The 15,893-nt window shown below is 33.8% G+C and overlaps 1 long non-coding RNA gene across 1 annotated transcript; it reads right to left on the minus strand.

The window, feature by feature from the left end:
- Positions 1 to 500: 500 nt before the first annotated feature.
- On the minus strand, positions 501 to 7,036 carry LOC128547632 (uncharacterized). Its single transcript, XR_008366602.1, has 2 exons — positions 6,704 to 7,036; positions 501 to 699 (listed from the first exon to the last, which is right to left on the minus strand). It is a non-coding gene; the product is annotated as an uncharacterized LOC128547632 (long non-coding RNA).
- Between the last annotated feature and the right edge of the window lie 8,857 nt (positions 7,037 to 15,893).

Raw genomic sequence — 15,893 nt, forward strand, 5'->3', positions numbered from 1 at the left:
TAGCAGATTTAAAGTTATTACAACAAATAAAAACTAAAAACAAAACACAATGAATTGTTAATATTATATATCTTAGTTTTAAATTGGGAGTGTTACTGCGACATGTAACGGTGGACAAAATCGATTTTTTTTTAAATAGAATTGGATAAATGAAATATTGAACATTTAACATTCTGTTGTATTTTGGATTAAGAATGTTGGGTTTTAAGCAAAAATTGTGTACTAGTATGTCCTTCTTATTCCTACATAGAAAATCTGTCCCCTATTCAGAACTGGCTTCAGGAATATTCTTTGGAATGAAACTGATCGACCATTAGATGGGCAGATGGATGGATGGATGGACAGATGGAAAGACATACAGGTGGCAAAATGGAGGTTATGCAGACTGTTATACGACATGAGCTTGTTTGTTCCGTCAATAACCTGTATTTTCTGTTACAAATTAATATTAGATATTTCTCTGAATTATTTTTTACGACGGTGTAAGAAAAGAAACATACCTTCAAAGATAAAATAATGAGTTTCCCAGTTATTCCACTACGGCTACATCAATACTTGGCTACTGGCTATTTATCCGACGCCACAAGATGTAAGCATGTGAGCAGGAAAAATGTTGGACGTCTGCAATTTGTTGCTTTTTTCTGTCTTGTAATTCAAACTGTAGTCAATACTGTCCAATGTTATGGTTCGTTTAGGTTTCTGCAAATAAAAAAGACATAATGATAATCGTTGAGAATATTTCCTTATTGTATTCAGAGATTTTATCGGGCTAGATAAAACAGGACCTGTTTTGCAACTAAAGTTTGTTCCACCTTTTCCGTAACAAGAGTTTTCCTTTAATTTTTTAATCTGAAGATAAGCCGAGGAATTTAATTGTAACCGCAAGTCCTGGCGGCCAAGAGGCAGTAGAGGGCGTGAGGAAAAGCAGCCCGCACCCCCCCCCCACCCATCCCTTAGGAGTTAACACAATTTGCCCTCTGCAATACGGTTTATCATACTGTCTGGATTCGATCTAAAATATTGCAACTATAGTTTGCTTGAATTTCTACACATTTAAATATGTCTAAAAATTACAACAGCGGAGTTCATTTTATGTTAATTTTCGTATTCCCTGAACATAGCACAGATAAATTACTGTTTATAGCCTACAGTACTGTAGTTCAATGTTAATGTTAAATTCAATAACAATCAGGCTTGAAACAAAAAAAGAAGTGATAAAGTCTATCAACACTACAACATTCGTAACTGCGACAATAATTCTTTAGGCGAACTGCAATCATTTTCCGTTGCTTGATAAAATATAACAAGGTAGTCTGAAAGACAGCTAAACCTCCCGCCACTGGTATAGATAGTGAAAGGGTAAACTCATGAGTTCTTGATGAGGTGATCATTTGACCCAAGTTTAATGTAAATCCTTCAAGGGGTTTAGGAGATACAGAATGGACACAAAATGGAAGGTTCAAACCTTTGACTCTAAGTTGTGACCTTGACCTTGAGCCGACATGGCTGACTCATCAATTCTGCATATCGTCTTGATGAGGTGATCATTTGACCCAAGTTTGATGAAAATCCTTCAAGGGGTTTAGGAGATACAGAGCGGACACAAAATGGAAGGCTCAAACCTTTGACCTTGAGTTGCGACCTTGACATAGAGCCGACATGGCTGACTCTTAAGTTCTGCACATCGTCTTGATGAGGTGATTATTTAGTCCAAGTTTCATAATTATCCTTCAAGAGGTTTAAGAGATACTAAGCGGACACGAAAGTGTAGCCTCAAACCTTTGACCTTGAGTTGTGACCTTGACTTCGAGCCGACTCATAGGTTCTGCACATTGTCTTGATGAGGTGATCATTTGATTCAAGTTTCAAGATTATCCTTCAAGGGGTTTAGGAGATACAGAGCGGACACGAAATGTAAGGCTCAAACCTTTGACCTTGAGTTGTGACATTGACCTTGAACCAACATGGCTGACTCATGGGTTCTGCACATTGTCTTGATGAGGTGATCATTTGACCCAAGTTTCATTAAAAATGTATTTTTATAAAAAGTAAGGAAACATTTTCTGACTGCATTGACAGTGAATGCATATCTCTATTTAAAATTTGTAAGAACATGTATCAAGCAAAATCTCATGACCACAAAACGAGTTTTTTTTGTCCCCGAAGATGGCATATTAAAATCGCATTGTCCGTGTGTGCGTCCGGTAAATTCTTGTCCGGGCTGTAACTCTTACATCCATAAATGTATTATGAAATAACTTGGCATAAATGTTCACCATAATAAGATGATGTGTCATGTACAAGATTCAGACACCTAGCTCCAAGGACAATGTCACAATTAGAGTCAACAGTTAACACGGTCTGTTTCGTGTCCTGTCCAGGGATATAAACTAGCTATTTTTAGTTCGACTATACGAAGTATGGAGAGCTATCCTACTCGACCCGGCGTTGGCATCCTTCCGCGTCCGAACTTTGGTTAAAGTTTTGATGCACTTTCTCTTTATCTTTGTTATTACTTGATGGATTTACTTCAAAGTTAAAATAGTTGTTTCTCATCATCACCCACATAATATGGCACAAGGGCCATAACTCTTGCACCAATATTTCATGAATTATTCCCCCTTTTTACTTAGAATTTCAGGTTAAAGTTTTCACTTTATCTCAGTTATTACTAAATGGATTTGATTCAAACTTAAAATAGTTGTTCAACATCATCAGTCACATCATATTACACAATGGCCATAACTCTGGCACCATTATTTCATTAATTATCCCTCCTTTTTACTTATGATTTTATGTTAAAGTCTTGATGCACTTTCACTCTAACTCAGTTATTACTGAATGGTTTTGATTCAAATCAAAATAGTTGTTCCACCTTATCACCAACATCATATGACACAAGGTTCATAACTCTAGCACCAATTTTTCGTGAATTATGCCACTTCTACTTAGATTTAAAGGTTAATTTCGATGCATTTTCGCTATATCTCAAGTCTTTACAAAATGGATTGGATTTAACATGACACAAGGTGCATCACTGTTGCACCAATATTTCATGAATTACGCCCCCTTTTTGCTAAGAATTATACTTAATATTTGACACAGACTCGAGCTATTATCCAATACTTCGTCCACGTTGGAGTCATTAAACACTCCAGTGACAGCTCCAGCTTCAACAAATGTGCCCAGTTTCACTATCCAGCAGCGAAATAGTCGAGTGTGCTGTCTCCTGTGACAGCATTTGTTATTTAGGGGCACAGACTGTCAAAATTAAATGTTTAACGTTAGGTATATGAGCATTTTCTTCAACAATTTAGGGGCCCAGCCCAAAATCAAGGGGCCATGGGCTACTTGGCTCCTGCTAATTTATATCCCTGCAGTCTATAACTCTGCCAACCATGAAGGGATTTTGAAATAACTTGGCATAAATGTTTACCATAATGAAACAATGTGTCATGCGCAAGACCCAGACCCTTAAGTCCAAGGTCAAGGTCACAGAAGTCAAAGGTCAACAGGGTCTGTTTTGTGTCCGGTCCATAACTCTGCCATTCTTCAAGGGATTTTAAAATAACTTGGCTTAAATGTTCCCCTTAATGAGACATGTCAGTGTCAGTCCCCTAGCTCTAAGGTCAAGGTCACAATTATAGGTTAAAGGTTAACATTGTCTGTTTCTCGTCCAGTCCATAACTCTGCCATTGATGAAGGGATTTTGAAATTACTTTGCTTAAATGTTCCCTATTTATGAGATGACGTGCCATGTTCAAGACCCAGACCCCTAGCTCAAAGGTCAATGTTACACTTAGAAGTCAAATGCGTATCTTGTCTTGTCCATTGAACAGCCTATAAAACATGTATGTTACTTGACACAACAACTGACAGTTTACAGTTTGAATTCTGGAAAAGGGCAGCATAAAGGGGCCACACTTACAAACAGTTCAGCGCCTTTGAAAATTCAAATATATCAAAGAACTGTTATATATCTTTGTTTCAATGCATTTGCAATAATCACCCATTGCTGAAATTTCACATCATAAACTTGATGGAATATAGATTTATTTTTATTTCTTTACAAATGGTATTCATTTTTTATAAGGGAACAACTTTTCAGCTCATCTGTCACTAGTGACAAGGTAAACTTTTGTGATCGCCCTTCGTCTGTCATCGTCGTCCATCCACAATTTCTTTTGAACATGATAGAGACCACATTTTGCAATTGATTTTAATTAAACTTGTACATAATGTGTGTGAGTATAACATCTTGGTTCCTTTGTTTTGAAAACTGGCCAGATCCCATCATTTGTTCCAAAGTTATGACCCCTTAGAAAAGGGCCAAAATTGTTATTTTTGCTTTTGCAGCCATAAAGTCACTTCATTTATGTTTTGATTTGATACAAACTTGCAAAATATTTTTCACATCAATATATCTTAGATTCCATGATGAATCTGACAGATCCAATCATAGGTTCCAGACTAACAGCCCCTGAAGGAACCAAAATTTGTAATTTTACCTTATGAACTCGATAGAAGTGACATTTTACATTCAATTTTAACCACACTTATATACAACTTGTCAAAATAAGATCTCAATTCTTCTAAAAAAAACAAAAACGACTAGATTCTATCATTGGTTCTAGAGTTAATGCCTCTAAAAGTTTGGCCCTTCTAGCCATATAAAGGTTTTTGATACGCCCGCTTAGCTCAGAAGGTAAAGCGTTGGTCTACAGGTCGCGGGGTCATAAGTTCGTTCCTCAGGCGGGGCATATTTTCTCTGCGGCAATTTGATAGAAGACATTGTGTCTAAGATCATTCGTCCTCCACCTCTGATTTATGTGGGGAAGTTGGCAGTTACTTGCGGAGAACTGGTTTTTACTGGTACAGAATCTAGAAAAAACTGGTAAGGTTAACTGCCCGTCGTTACAAGACTGAAATACTGTTGAAAAGATGGCGTTAAACTAAAACAATCTTGCACAAAATGTTTATCTTGATGATTTCTAGGCCAGGGTAAAAATTGTGTCATATGGGTTCAAAAACTAAGTCACCCAGTCAAATCAAAGGAAAAGCTTGTTAACAGTATTGAGACCACTTTTATGAGCTCTCTTCATGAAACATGGTCACAATCATTTTAATCTTGATGATTTCTAGGTCAAGTTCGAAACTGGGTCATGTGGGTTAAAAAATTAAGTCAAATCAAAGAAAAAGCTTGGCCATATTTATGACCATATCTTCATGAAACTTGGAAAGAATGTTTATCTTGATGATCCCTAGGCCAAGTTTGAAACTGGGTAATATGGGATCTAAAACTAGGTCACCACTCAAAGGGAAAAGCTTGTTAACACTGTAGAGGCAACATTTATGACCTTATCTTCATGAAACTTGGTCAGAATGTTTATCTTGAATATTCCAAGGCCAAGATGCGGATTCAAAACTAAGTCACTTATTCAAATCAATGGAAAAGCTTGTTAATACTTTAGAGTCCACATTTATGACCCTATATTCATTAAACTTGTTCAAAATGTTTATCTTGATGATCCCTAAGCCAGTTTCGGGACATGTGGGTGTCAAAACTAGGTCACCTGCACATTCAAAGGAAAGACTTATTAACACTGTAGAGACAGCATTTACGACCCTATCTTCATGAAACTTGGTCAGAATGTTTATCTTGATGATCCCTAAGCCAGGCAATTGTTTGAAACAGGGTCATTGAGTAAAAAACTAGGTCACACACTCAGATCAAAGGAACACTTGATAACATTCAAGGGGCAACATTTATTACCCTATTGTCATGAAAGTTGATCAGAATGTTTATCTTGATGATCCTTTATGTCAAGTTCAAACCTGGGTCATGTGGGGTCAAAAACTTGTTCAAGTGCTCAGATCACAAGTTTATTCAAATCATGACCCCTGCGGTCACATAAATAAAGTACCAGGTAGTAGTAAACTTAAAATCTTTTTCAACCACAGGGCACAGACCTTACATATATTGCATTTAGCATATTTAACAGGTGAACAATACAGGGTCATCATGACCCTCTTGTTAAGAATATTTTAAGTATCCAGCAGAACATGTAATGGTCAGGTAGATTAATTGTAAAGATGTTGTTCGTTTATCAAATATTTCTGTGTTTTGAAAATACACTCCTAAACCTTAACTAATAAAAGAAGTTAGATCACTCCGTATTGTGACTACATAAAATTTATAGTGTTCAGCAGTATAAACTAAAATATATTGCAAAATGGTTTTCTATACCCCCATTCTGAATGATCAAATATTTTTTCATCGTAAGTCTTAGATAGATGTAATAATCAATCATTTTTTGTTAATTACCGACGTCTGGTCATTATATCTTGGTGGAGTTTGAAAATTATAGTTAATTACCAATGAAATGGTGTTGTTCTACATGCATATTTAGTAGGGGCCATTTTTTGGTTCTTATATCTCGTCCTTTACATGACTTATTGCAATATACAATCTGCACAATATGTTATTTTTAGATTTTCTAACTGCCAAATTGACTAAGATTGTCGTTTAAAAATAGATAAATTCTAACCTATGTTGATCATGTTGTTGCTGTTATGATAACTTAATGTATCAATTTATAGCTCGAAAAAAAAATTCATTCATTATACTTTTATTGACGAAAGGATCTTGCGAACTTAAGATAATTTTGTTGTATCAAGACATATTCAATTACAAAAATCATACCTTCTTTCCAAATATCATATATATATGTTCACCAGTTACTGCTGCGCTGCAGTTTCATCAAACATTCCCATCAAAATGAAGTATTTCTCACAATATGATGAATCTAAGAAACAAAACGATGTTGCATGTTATATAAATTGTAGTATTAAAGTAGTATTCAGCATATTTCCACTGTAATAACATTACAGTTATTTATGAACAAATCGCATGCAATCGACTTACTATGCTACACTCTAAATGTTTATCAAGTGTTAACATTCAGTGATGTGATTTGATGTTTTTTACGTACTGCGCAGTTTAAATCATTTTATTTCCCGAAGCATTAATTTGAATCAGTTCTAGAGATAAAATAAATTCTACTGAGTCAGTAACCAGGCATATGTAAATATATGTTTATTACTCGCCGCCAGGAGGCGGTGGGTTTATTGGTATGCTGGGACATGAAGCGTGAAAGTCACGTGAAAGGTTTTTCGATCCTGTACAGATTTTTTTGGTTCGTAGATATGTGATACACTATTACTTTATTTAAATGGTAAAAAATTATATATATATATATATATATATATATATATATATATATTATATATATATATATATATATATATATATATATATATATATATATATATATATATTATATATATATATATATACTTGACAATGAAAAGACTCGGCTCAAGATGGAAGTATATAAATCAAATAAATAAAATGACTTCACATGCATTTCCAACAGTATTTAATTATAAAAATACAAACTAGTTTCGCCTATCGGCTCATCAGTGCACATACAATGTAACGTGACGTTACTATGGTAATGACGCGACGTCAATATAAAGGGACGTAATTCTGACGTTATTTCCTCAAAGGGGCGTAATAAACGTTGTTATTTAATTATTCAGAATATAACTGTAACTGTAGTCTGTTAAGTTTTGGTTTAAAGCATTTTATAAAATAATTTTCTTTCGCTCTAGCTGTAGTACTATCTACTTTCATTTTAACAAATGGGAACATTTGAAACTTTGGATCTTTATCACTGCAAATATCTATATGATTACTTAGTGGAATTTGTCTAGTTGAAGGGTCTCTTATTTGTTATGCGTGGATAGTTCTTCTTGTTCTTAATTTATCGCCAGTTTGGCCAATATAATATTCTTCGCATCCGTTGCAGGTGATTACATACAGTACATTTTTTACATCACAGGACATATTTCATTTACGTCACATTTTTGCCGTTAAAGTTGTAGTAATTGCTTTCTTTTCTATGTTTGCATAAACTACAGAAGGGTCTTTTGCATTTTGTAACGGTGAAATTTCCCCTTTTATCAGACTTTATTGTGAATCTAGCTTTTGTCAATAATTTTTTAAGGTTTGGTGGTTGCCGTTTGCTTTTGATAAATTTTGAGTTTGTGAATACCTCTTTCATTTTAGTGTCTGACATTATTATAGGTAAATTATTGGTGATAATGTTTTTGTTTATTTTAGGCTTGCATAGAAGACTTGGCACAGAATGGCAGCTTACTGCATCATGTAGAAGTACACACGGGTAAAATATATGTTTGTGACTCCCATGGGAACAATTTTGCAGAACAAATTTTACTTGAGGACCACATTAAAACCCTGTACATATGAATGTATTCAGTTTACAGATAAGAATGAGTTGGAAAATTTACAGGCCGGTAGGTCTAGTAATATGAATTGTTTTACATGGCTGAATGAAAACTTGCGAGAATAAGGTGACAAATATTTTAACTCGGGTGATAAGGTTGTTTCAATTTTGCTCTTGTTCCTATATTTTAGTATTTACATTCTACAACAACAGATGTCAAGTGCTAGTGTGGAAACCGTAGAAAGTAGACCCCACTTTAACTCAGTGTTTGTATACATTCAGGTCCTTCGGGATCTTTGGTCTCTGAAGATAGCATACTGCTTTAGCCGATGCTTAGAGGTTTGGGGCAATGTAACATTTCCCAATACTGCCAATGAACAGACCCAGTGAAACCCAGTCTGCTATATTCCATCTTTCGTGGAATACCGCCTATGGAACATCCGGGCCAAGTTTCATTATATTCCATTCATTTGTTTGGAAGGGTGTTGTTTAAACACAATTGTTGACGACGGACGGACAACTTGACGGACGCACGACTCGTGATCAGAAGAGCTAGAACGAGCTCCGATTTCTCCCGGCTAGTGAGTCTACAACCGGGCACCCACTATATGCCAATTCTGGGCCGGTCGCCGCTGCACACCGGCTGCCTTCAGCTGGCGAGCGATGGCTGAACTCTCTTACTATATGGTAACCTTATACAAGGGCTACCCGCCGCAAACCACCGTGTCGTAAAGACGACCACGGGACGAGCCGTACAGTACAACAGTGTTCGGCGAAGAAGCGGTAGTCTCCGCTGAAGCAGCCGCTTCTGCTATATTATTTGGTCATACATACTGGAGATTGCCTATATACTACTACTGCTAGTCATGCCCCCTATATAATATAGATCTTGCGTTTAAAATGTAGGTATCGGTCGTAGTGCCACTGCGAAAAAAGAATTAATATACGGGGGTGTACGGGATTTCGTATATTACCCTTACGGGAAGAAATACGGGTAAAAATAAAATACGGGCGTGTACGGGGCTTGTATATTTAAAAGTCCGTATACTGATAAAATACGGAATTTTGTATACTATGCAATACGGAATTCTTAGTTTACGATACTCCGTATATCATTGAAATACGAGAATTTTTAAAAAGGGTTATTCTGATCGTACACAACAACGTAAATTTCCCGTATATGTGTGGTGTACGGGAATACATAAATCCGTATATTACGAAAATACGGGACTTATATTTCCCGTATATGTTTCGTATACAACCCGTATATTTCCAGTATATTCTGGAAATACGGGATATGAATTGTTTGTATATGTATTTTGAAAAAAAAAACCAAAACAATAATGTTCGAATATTCGAATTTGATTTTCATATTCGAATATTCGACCGATTTTCGAATATTTGAATACTCGTTCCCATCCCCAATTTTAACTGTTGGTATTTCAATGTATACCCGACAGGACTATAGATTTTAAAACTGAGTACCTCTCATATCGTTTGAGTATTCTTTAAATAATTGACGGCAGTCAATGCTTAACCACGATATAAATTTTAGTTGTGTGAAATGCATATCGGGAAATTTACATGAATTTTAAAAGCGAGTATTGGTAAAATTAAGTGTGCGCCGACTAGCACTAGCTGTAATAAAAAAGTTAGCCATTTTCTGGGACAACCCTCGTATCCTTTTTGTTCTGTTTATTAACATATTTTAATATGATCCTGAATGTTAATCTTATAAATTGAATTATCATCGTTCAAATTAGTTTAGACGACGATGCCTATCAAAAGATAACAAGCTTCAGGTATCATGCAATCCAGTTATTTGTGTAGTATGTCATAAGAATCTAATGTTCTCATGTCTATCCAGAAACGGAACTTGGTGTATAACAACATTAACAAACTAAAGGTGTTTGTTTTTACACTATTATGGACAATTACGTAAACCTGTCTCGGATTTGACACTAAATTGTTAAATAAGGCCAAAATAATTAATAATTACAGCTGAAACTCATGACGTTACGTGACAGTAACCCTGTTAAATCAATAGTTTGTATCTTCAAAATAGGTGATTTTGAATATTTATTTTATTTAAACGACTTCAAACAGTCACTATTTGCCGTCTTATTTTTCTTTAGTTGTGATTAAAATCTGGAAATTGTGGCTTTTATGCATTTGTAATAGAATGGCATGCGGAATATAACCGTCTGATTTCGTCTGGAAAATATGCGGATATAATTATCACGTTGTTTTTTGTTTTTTTATGTTTGTTTGTTTTTTTTTTTCAAGAAGAAACGGAGTAGCACCTTAAGTAAGACCTACTTTTCCGGTCATTTGGTTTAATTATATCGTATTACTGTTGAATATACAAATTTTGTTCCTATTTCAATACCACATGCCGCCATCTTGAACTTATCCTGAACTAATACCTCATCTACTGGTTTATTTATGGAACACATTTTCATCTTTTTAACTGTATTTCACACCATTAACTTCTGTTTAAGTTAAATGCACCGGAAGTATGACGTCATGAACAGGGAAAAAAGCAATGACATGAAAACAATACCGTATTCAAAACAAGCTGACGTCCAAATGCACGGAGCAACGTGCTGTTATTAGGTTTTGTACTTAAATAGGAATGACACTGACAGACACGCGTACTTATCTTTAATTTCCACAAAAGCATTAAAACGGTGACATATTGATGAAACATTCTTTTTTTTATAGAACGTCCGTTTAAATAATTATCCACAATGCATAGTACAAGCCTTTTGTCTGCGCTGATCAGCGCGAAATCATGTCTGAAGAAGGTGTTTATGTGTACTTCGACCTGGTATACGAGCATATACCTTTTTATGAATATAAAATGCATTCAATCGGAAAGGGAATGCTTTGGAAAGGTACAAACACTATTTTATCGTTTAAAGTACACCGTGTATTAAACATGATAACCACATATCACAGTTATATTTTATAGATATTGCATTCATGAGAGGGTGTTTACCGCGAGATATCCTTAGGACGGCCGGCACATATTTATGCAATCTCGCCAGACATATATATGTTTTTGACAACAGAAGAAACAAAAAACAAAAAAGAAACAAAAGAAAATGAAAATAGAAATGATAAACTTGAAAACAAAAGCCGTATTTTGATTCGTAGATAGTCAAGGGCCACGCGCAGGAGTCACCCGGTCTAAATGTGTGCGCGTCGATTTCTTTCTGTTTTTTTGTTTGTTTTTTTTTAGCTAGTGGAAAGTCAATGTTCAGTATTTTCTAACTAATTAAAATTATCTGGGCTTTAGTACGGCATTTCAGCTTTTCATCTACAAAAAAGTATTTGAGCTCGGGATAAACACAAAATCAACATGGGTCCGTAACGGACCAAGTGTACTTTGATAATTTTGGAACTTCATCAAATCACTCAAAAGGTATTTGATGCTGTCTGAACGTGTCAGTATATGCCTCGGATGTAAGATATAACCGTATTTGAGAGCTGCAGACCTAGACATTTCAGAAATATTTTCAATATAAATTTCGTATAATAAATGTTGACTCTATGGAAGCGTGAAAGGGCCATCAGACGCTACTACGTTAAGGCTGCGGAAAGGACGTTTTTAACAGGTAGTTGTTTTCTAAACTTTGGCAATGACGGCAAATTATTGTTTTAAATGAAGAAATATCTACAAGGTTCAAACATGCATGAACACAAGAAAAGTAATTTTATACTATAATACACAATGTAAGTAAGCACCACGTCAAGATTGATGGTTTCAGTCTTTTAATCGAATCTGATGCGAAAGTATAAATCTCTTAATAGGAGATATGAAAAATAATAGCACGTGCGCAGACACACAAAAAAAGCGCTGTTGCTTATGTGCTATAAAATTAAGGAGCATATCACATGCGCAGAACAGAAAATAACGCATGCGATAGGCTTATGATCTATAATTTCATATCACATGCACAACAGTACTATTTTAAATTTCTGCGCATGTGATACTAATTGGGTGATAAGATACCTTCGCATGGATAAAAGATTGCAACGATCAATTATGACGAGGCGCTTATAAACATATAATATAAATATAAATTTTGTTCTAGCATTCATGCATGTTTGAACCCTGTCGTTTAATTTTTCTTTTTAATGGTATGCTCGCCCTGCAAAATGAAAAAAAAAAAAAAAAAAAAAAACATCACCTGAGAACTTTTTTTTCAAATTGTCATCAAATGTATGATGATCGGATAGAAAAAAATAATAAACTAAGAATATCAGAGATCACACGTACGTTTCGTTTATAAAGAAGTTATCGGGTTTTTTTTATTCCGAATGTTACTGATGTTGGTTTCTGCTCTGACGCAACAAGCTAAAATGTATGGAATTTTAGATTATGTGACCTATCATATTGCTAACGAATATTCGCCACAATTTTGGTGTGCTCTATAGTAGTGTAAGAAATGGCGCTTCTGGGACAATTTGACCTCATTTTGACCCTCACCTTTGACCTTAACCGACTAATGCCGACCAATTCAAAAAAAAACAAAAAAAAAAAAAAAACAAAAAAAAAAACCAGATTTTCATAGTACTTTATGAAAACCTATAGTAAATTATGATTAAACGCTTCTGCCAAATTTTTGCCAAAATCCTGCCACGAAGGCAACAATGTGGCAGTCGCTGCCAACTTGGCAAACTTTTGGCAAACTTTTGGCAGATTATTTTTATTGATAAAATGTAAAGGTATTTAAACTTATACTGAAAAGTAATTTATAATTATTTGTTCATTTTCTTTTACATTGTTAATTTTTAGTATTTTATACAGTAAATCGTACCAAGGTACTTTATCTTGTAACATTTTAATGAAAAATAAACAATAGTAACCGCATAATACACTTGTTTTGTCTTGATATTGTATATTATTGCATTTTATATCCGGGATATAATTAATTACTTCTTTTGGTGGAGGAAGTCCAAAAGGGTCAAAATATATTTTATTTACATAACATACCCAATGTGTTCCAGACCCAACAAAGTCGTCCAAATTTATAATTCCACATTCTTTATTTAATTTTGTTTTTGGTAAATTATTTCTACTAAATACACCCCTAAAGTTTTCAATTTTCAACTGTTTAACCCATTGTTCAAGTTAGAAATAGGTTTGTTTAAAAATTTAATTTTTTTTTACTATAGGAATTCGTCTGTAAGGTCTCCGTTGAGAATCAATCTGTATACCTTTGCCGCTTAACAAAGATGTAATCAAAGGTATTCCAAGACTAGCAGCCAACATGCCTAAAAACCCACCGTCTTGTTTTTGTTTTTGTGTTAATTTAATTACTCCAGATCCCACTAGTTGTTTTCTTTGATTAGGTGTAAGATATGGTGATATCATGTTTCTTTTACTATTAGCTACCGAAATCATACCATTTCCAAGTAACTTACTCACAACAGTACTGGAAAGTCCTGACAAAGCACCGATGCCTAGAGGAGCTAATGTTTGCTGCCATTGGAAGAATGGTTTTTCCTATTAATCCAGCCAGAGCTCCTAAAAATCCGCCATTTTCACCTTGACTGGACATTTGTTTTTTTGAAAATGTAATTTCTAATCCCTTTTTGTTTTTAATAGATTTTTCAATTTGATTAATTTGTGTTTTTGTTAAAAGTAAAGGGAAGTTTCCACGTAATTGTTCATGTTTTAATCTAAAAATATGTGGAATTTTGTCATTGTAAGCTTTTGCTAAGTTTTTCTTTTGCCCATCTGTTAAATTTACTTTATATTCAATATAATTTGATACCATTATATATTAAATTTATATTTTATTTAAACAATAACAAGTTCATTTCTAACAGGATTTATTTCAACTGTTTCTTCGTACAATACAATTGCGTAAACACGGATATTAGCTGCTGGCGGAATATTTAATTTAACTGTTAATGTAATATGCTTAGGATATTCTGCAATTCTTTCCTTTTTAAATTCTAAGTTAAAATGAACAAATCCAAACAATTTTTTAAAATTTGACATATTTAAAAGACTTCCAGTATTATTTTGTTTATAATAATAATTAAGAACATCGTCATATTTTCTTGATATACTTGTGTATTCTGTTTTTGGATAAAAACATCATTACCAACTTCAAGACGGCAAGATTCCAACCTACAATTATCATTTGCTGCATTAATTTTAAATGTATCTAATAAATGTGAATTAAGTTCTTGTGAATAACTTCTATCAGGTCGTTGTAAATAAACAAACACATGTTCGGGTTTTGTTACACCAGCTGTTATTCTAAAAGTTATATTAGTCTGTTGTGTATCTGTTGTGTTATTTCTCGGAGGTATTTCCACCTTGCTTTCATATATCTTTCAGAATATTGTTTTGTTCTAAACATGTATATTATATATTATATTATTTTATTTTTTATAAATTAATCTGTTAATACGTTTACGCGTTCCAGATCCCGACAATATTTTATTATTCTTATATCAATATCCTCCTCATTATTTGATTTTTTTTTTTTTTGTAATTCCTTAGCAAATAAATTACCAACAGCAGTACGAGCCTGAGGAGCAGGTTTTTTTTTTAAAACTTTTGATTTTTTTCTGTAATTTTATTAGCAGCTAAATTTCCGACTTCCGTTCCAATCTTTTTTGTTCCACTTTCATGTGCAGTTTTTCCTGCAGTTTCCAGAGCTTTTTTTCCACCAGATGCATCTCCACTTGAAAACAATTTTGTTAAAGTGTCAAAAATACCTGAGCCAGAGATGGAATCTCCGGAAGTCAAAGGCCTACCATATATTATTTTAATTTTTTCTCCTGGCCAAGAATTAACATAAACAAATATCCCTTTGTTTTCATCATAACCTTTCTTGTACATTATATAAAACTAAATTTTATAATTTTATAATTAAAGTTTTAAAACTTCAGTTTTTAATTAATTTCTTTTAAAATTAGTGTAAAACTTGTATCAACTTCATTAAAATTAATTATTCTATCAAATACGTCTGTAATATATATTCTTATTGAATTTATAATATTCTTATTAATTTCAGAATATCCGACTCTGTTGGGTTCTTTTGTAAATGGATAAGCTCTTGTTAAATCTGCAGTACTTAAAGCATAGATAATATCACTAAAATTACCATCAACAAGTGAATTATCAATAAGATCACAATGAATGTAAATTGTAAATATTTGAACTCAGAAAATAAAACACAAAGCGTCACCGAGTAAGGTTTCATGGAGATTTTTTAAACTTCGTCAAATCGTTCAAAGGTCATTTTTTGTGTTGTCTGAAAGTGTCATTATATGCCCCGGTTGTAAGGTATTTCCGTATATGAGCTGCAGACCTAGAAATTTAAGAGATATTTTCAAGTAATAAATAATGATTCTACAGAAGCGTGAAAGGGTCATCAGACGCTGATACGTTTATTAATTTATTTTTCAACCTTTATTATATATAAAAAAACTTCAAAAGTATCATAAAAAAAGAATGTATATAAATAACAATATCATAGTAAAAAAGGTAGTTCTTTTTGCAAAATTGTATATACACTGGTATGGTGATTAAGTATTACTTGTATGCATATTCAC

The sequence above is a fragment of the Mercenaria mercenaria genome, chromosome 13 (genome assembly GCF_021730395.1).
Source record: "Mercenaria mercenaria strain notata chromosome 13, MADL_Memer_1, whole genome shotgun sequence".
In the NCBI taxonomy this organism is placed as follows: domain Eukaryota; kingdom Metazoa; phylum Mollusca; class Bivalvia; order Venerida; family Veneridae; genus Mercenaria; species Mercenaria mercenaria.